Source organism: Canis aureus, chromosome 1 (genome assembly GCF_053574225.1).
Source record: "Canis aureus isolate CA01 chromosome 1, VMU_Caureus_v.1.0, whole genome shotgun sequence".
Classification (NCBI taxonomy): domain Eukaryota; kingdom Metazoa; phylum Chordata; class Mammalia; order Carnivora; family Canidae; genus Canis; species Canis aureus.
The window spans coordinates 26362874-26368873 of record NC_135611.1 but is presented as its reverse complement, the minus strand read 5'-3'; positions in this window follow the sequence as shown (position 1 = coordinate 26368873).

The following is a 6000-nucleotide window of genomic DNA, read 5'->3' as shown; positions in this document are numbered from 1 at the left end:
CTGCAAAGGACAAACCCAACCAACTAGAGAATGCTGGCTCTTTCATACATTTCTTCAGCCAGTAGATTAAGACCACTCTCATTCAAAGTGGTAATGCTACAGTAATCTTGTTTTAAACTTGGTATGGGGATCCCTGGGTGGCGCAGCGGTTTGGCGCCTGCCTTTGGCCCAGGGCGCGATCCTGGAGACCCGGGATCGAATCCCACGTCGGGCTCCCGGTGCATGGAGCCTGCTTCTCCTTCTGCCTATGTCTCTGCCTCTCTCTCTCTCTCTCTCTGTGTGACTATCATAAATAAATAAAAATTAAAAAAAAATAAATAAACTTGGTATGTTTTAGATATAAGTTACTGTAGAGAAGTTTGGGAGTTTTTATCTACACATTAAATCAGTAGTTCTGAGTTTTCTAAATATTGCTTCCATATGACCTAAATTTTGATGTGCTTTTTTTTAAATAGTAATTCCTGTTACTATTTTTTTAAGAGTTTATTTATTTATTCATGAGAGACACAGAGAGAGAGAGAGGCAGAGACACAGGCAGAGGGAAAAGTAGGCTCCATGCAGGGAGCCGGATGCAGGACTCGATCCCAGGACTCCAGGATCACATACTTGGCCAAAGGCAGGCGCTAAACTGCTGAGCCACCCAGGGATCCCTTGATCTGTTTTTTCAATGCAAACACGAATAAAGCATTTTAAAACATTAAAAATAACAATCATATATGTTGAATTCTAATATTAACTAACGTGTTCTCAGGAAATTGATTTCTCTTCAATGATTCCAAATTCAGAAACCCTCATAGAGATGAGAGTAGGTGGAAGACAAGTTAACATTGACAAAAATTAGTTTTATTTTGGAGTTTTACCAAACTACAGAGACAAGTAGGTAAATAAACTTTGCAGATTTTCTTTTCATCACTAACCTTTAGAATCTGAAAACATACCTGGAGGGTTCCATATCTTCAAAAATTAGTTTTTCTTTCCCTTGTTATTGCCATGTAAACCATTAACACCTGATGTATTAGTGTACTTGTCTCCCCAGATTTGTGTGGGTGGGAACTGCATTCTGGTCTAGGATAAGAATCTAAGTCTCTGGACCATAACTTAAAGAGATCATTAAGAGGTAGGCTCTTCTCTACAAATATTAGCAACATTCTGCCAACAGTATGTTAGAAGAATGGACACCTAATCCAGGACCATTTTTAAAAAGAAAAGTCCAGTTCTCCTTACCAATCAATTATAGATGGCAGTCCTCCTTCTTTAAAGTTATTTATAACTGCTTCTGAAAATTAAAGCTTATTTCTTTATTTAATGACAAGGCGAAGACACTAGCTGTAACCTTTTGTAAAAATACATTCTCATTATTCACTTTGAGATGGGTTTTATTCAAATCACTGTTTTCTGGACCAATAGCTCCCCTTCCCTTCTATCTTTTTTTAAAAGACACATCGTTGAACTTATTGGTTCACCTATGTTCTGAGGGCCCCACAAAGGTCTCTGTTGTAGATCTCTGGCTCCAGAGACATTGCTCCTCTATATCATGTTGTTGGCCTGGATAATATGGAACAAGTGCAGATCAGGAAAACAGTGCATGGACAAACTCAACGTGCTGAGCATTGCAAAAGGATGACTTGTGAAAGACTATGCACGTACATTTGTTTTGTATAAACACTCTTCCACATCTATACATTCCTCTTGTAGGAGCCGACTAAATTGCCATCATTAACTGTTTTTTCAGGCTCTAAGAAGTGTTTATGGATTTAGAGGATGTTTGTGGTTCTCATCACTGATAGTTTTCACTTACACATTGACAAACAATCCTATGTATATTAAATACAGAATATTTTAATCTTCAACAAACTGACAAATCTGATAATCTCTCAGTTTATACACATATCCAAAGGCTTCTTGGGGCATGTCCTAGGATTTGTGACTCTATCTTTTCCGTTGGAAAATGAGGGAATCAAACAAGACCATTTCTCAGGTCCTTCTATCTTAAAAGTTCAGATTCTAACTGCAAGTAGAGTCTGCAGTGGGAAAAATCTCATCACTTCAGGCCTGAACTCCAGACCCAATTCTTTCCGGGCAAGAGAACATCTTCTCCAGAAATATGAGGAGAAAGTAGCAAGGTCACATTTTGTTCAGCACACATAGTCACTTCAAAAAAGTAACACAACCAGTAAATGGTAACAGAGGCAAGGTAGCTATTGATAGTCAGAAAATAATGTACCACAATTGCCATTATGATTACTTTAGAGGACAGTATTAAAAAGATCACTTGTGTCATTGTGTAGACTACTAAACTTCCCTAAATTTTATATCATTTAGCAATAAGCTAACTCTAGGAAGTGATCCTGATAGGTATAATAGAAATATACTCTTTTTTTTTTTTTTTTTTGCACTAAATTAGTCTTAAATAGAGCCCAGAATGATGTTAGAGTCCCTTGCTGGTAGACCCCCTTCAAAGGACTCGTATCAGACACGAAGCAATTTGGGAATTGCCTACAATGACAAAATGATAGAATAAAAGGTCTGTTAACTCCTTGCACAGTTGTTTAACTCATATTATCAAGGTAACAGGCAATAATCAAAGAATCAGAATTACAGGGCTAAAAGGAACAGTTTATATACCCACACACTCAACCCTACACAGATGTTTTGCTTCTGTTCCATGTTATTTTTTTTTTTTTTTAATTTGAGAGAGAGAGAGAGAGAGAGAGAGCCCAAGGGAGGGGGATTGGGGCAGAGAGAGAGGGAGAAGCAGGTTCCCCACTGAGCAGGGAGCCTGGGTGTGGAGCTCAATCCCAGGACCCTGAGATCATGACCTGAGTCAAAGGCAGATGCTTAATGGCCTGAGCCACCGAAGTGCTCCTGTTTTTGTTACATGTTATTTGTATGTTGGGAGGATTTTGCTTGGTTATTTATGTTTCAATTTAGATAAAGCAATATAAATGTTATTAAATGTACTTTTTCCTTAAATAAGAAGAGTTGGCATCTTTCATCCAAACTGACTGTCAACCTCCAAATTTCAATGCTTTGCAAGGAAGATACAGTTAACCTATATAGGTAGGATATAATTTTTTTTATTTTGCTGCTCAGAGAAAACATTTTTAGCACACAAGCACAAGTCTGAGGACTGGCAATGATTTGAGTACTTTCATTTCAATAAAACATAATTACAGTTGAGACTGTGAACACCAGGGAAAACAACTACTGGACTTCAAGCCAATGCAATAAAAGTGGAACTGGTCAGCTGATATTCAACTCACTTATATGTATTTTCAACTCATGATTTATAACGTTAAGTGATTACTGACCTTCCAAAAATCAAAGGCAAATGTTGATATTCTCTTTTTTTTAACTGAAGAAAATAATTTGTGGATAAATTAATAAATGCTTCCTACTAATTTATAATAACATAAACATACTCTTCTCTCCCTCCCCAGCCCTCCTTCTCTGTCTTCTTCTCTCCCCAACCCATGCCCACCTCCTCCTTCTCTTTCTTTCCACCTACCTCCTCATTCACACTGTCTGGGAGGAAGAGTTTCCTCTGCCCTTCAAGATCCTTTCAGTTGGACTTGTAATCAAATTAACCAAAGACAGATTAACAAAATAAAATTTCATTTCATATGTACAGGGAATCCACACAGACATAAAAATTCCAAAGACCAGCAAAATTGGGTCTATATGTCATTCTGAACTAAGGAGAAGGGGGTAGCGGTCTGGGACTTCAAAGGGAAGGAATGCAATTCACAGAAAGATGGAAAAGAGTAAATGTTTGGTAAACGAATGTTTGCTGGGCCACTGGGGAAGACACTGGGGAGGAGCTTGATCAGACAGGCCTTGCTGAACTCCTCCCTGTCCACCATAGCCAGTTCACATTATAGTGTAGTTATTTGTGGTGATGGCTCCCTCTCTGGAGCAGGTCCTCCATCTCAATCCTTCATGGGGGCACCTGGCTGGCTCAGTGGGTTGCCGGTTGCCCACCAGACCCTTGGTTTTGGCTCAGGTCACGATCTCAGGATCATGATGGGCTCCCTATAGGGCTCATGCTCAGTGCGGAGTCTGCTTCAGACTCTGTCTCCTACTTCATCCTGCTCTGCCCCTCCCTGCTCATGCTCTTTCTCCCTCTCTCTAAAATGAATAAAATCTTTTTTAAAAAATAAATTTTTTCAGATGGCTGTGGAGGAAGTAAAGAGCTTCTCCTGAATCTACTAAGGTTTGGTGGTCTTTAACTCAAGTAATCCTCATGCTAAAATCTCCCATCTTGGGGCAGTCTGCCCTTGGCCCCCTACACCTCCCTCTTTCATTTCCTATCTCTATTTTTTCCCCATTCCGCCCCCTCCTTCCTCTTCTTCTCTATCCCCCAACCCCCAGAAATACAGCTTGCTTTTAAAATGTCACCTTCATTTGCCACAAATGAACAGAACACTTATTTCAAATTGTCATGATGCTAGAAAGTCCTGAGACGCATTTTTCAGGCAGATTTCTGCTTCATTAAAGGAACTGTTACCCATTGTTCTCAAGCTTTGAGAAGAGAAAAGCACTAAGTGGTTTTACTAAAACTGAGAAGCCTCTTTGAAGACCAACTCATTTCTTACCTGTTTGATTTTTACTGCTGCCCAAATATCACGTTGCCACTGAATGTCAGCCACACCTACCTCCGTCCTGCATTCTATTACCCAGCACTGCAGATGGCAGCCAGGCGCCCTGCAGTGCTTTGAATGAGCCCGCCTCTTATGACAATGGTAGGCCACAGTCAAGGTCATAACAAGGATGATCTTTATGCCTTGACCACAGTAACTTAAAATCTGAAAGATTTAATATACATTGATTCCTCTCTGTATAGGGCTCTGAATTCTGCTTCTGCACTTCAGCATGGCTCATGTTATACATGTCATCATTTTCATGTTTTAGAGTAAAGTTTCTAGATTCTTCATATGTCAGAAATTTAGAATATAAAATTGTGAACTGGATATCACAATGCAGTTGGTGGTGTATTGTTGGCGGTATAGTGATCATAGCTGCCTTCCAAAATGCAACTTGTGGGCAGGGTTAGAAAAGATTCTAATTTCTTCTTAAAAATTATACATGTAATCCCTCCTGAAACAATGGCATAACTGCATCACTTTATAATCCATGTGTGGGCAAGTACCTCCCAGCAAGGCACAACATGCACCCACTTAGCAAAACACCTGCTGATCTCTGGAACTCACCAAGTATATCTGAACATCAAGTCCAAAAGTGAAAACAGTGCTTTTAATTTGTAGCCTTTTGTATGTTAATATTTTATTTTTGTTATGAATCTCATATTTATTTATGTGCATTTTGTTACTTTTAATCTGGTAGCAGCACTGTGAAATATCACAGGCCTTTCACGCAGTATTTCTCTAATAAGCCAACCAGGTACAAACAGGATTTTTATATCCATTTGTAAATTTTAGTTGGGGGCAGTTGAGAGAAGGAAAAATAAAAAGACAAATACTACATTTGTGTAAGGTTTAATTCACATCACTTGTACAATACTGTGCTGTTGGCATGTGTCTTAATAAACAGGCTTCAAAAAGAAATTATTGCAATGTAAAAATAGTTTCACTGAATTCAAGTACTTTTTACTGTTCCCAGGTCTCAAAGTGGCTTTTTAAATGATTTTTTCAGACTCTTAGAGCTCTGTACTCCATATTGTGATAGAATACACTTCTCTGCCCTGCTCCCAAGAGTGGAGCTGGAGTGAAGGGAGGCTGAGACAGCTTGGCACCATTCTAGTCTAAAAGAGGCCCACCCTGAGAGATTCACTGTTGTTGCCAGAATAAAAGGAACATGAGAAATTGAAATAGCAAAAGAGGCTGTGGAGTTCAAGCCCGAAAAGAAAACCCACAAATTAACTAACCTACTAGACAGATAGGCAGGTCAAATCTGTTTATCCAAGAGAAAATATCCAAGTGCCTACCACACCAGTACTGTTCAAGGTCAGAGACACAGCACAGAACCAAGTCAATGCTTCCA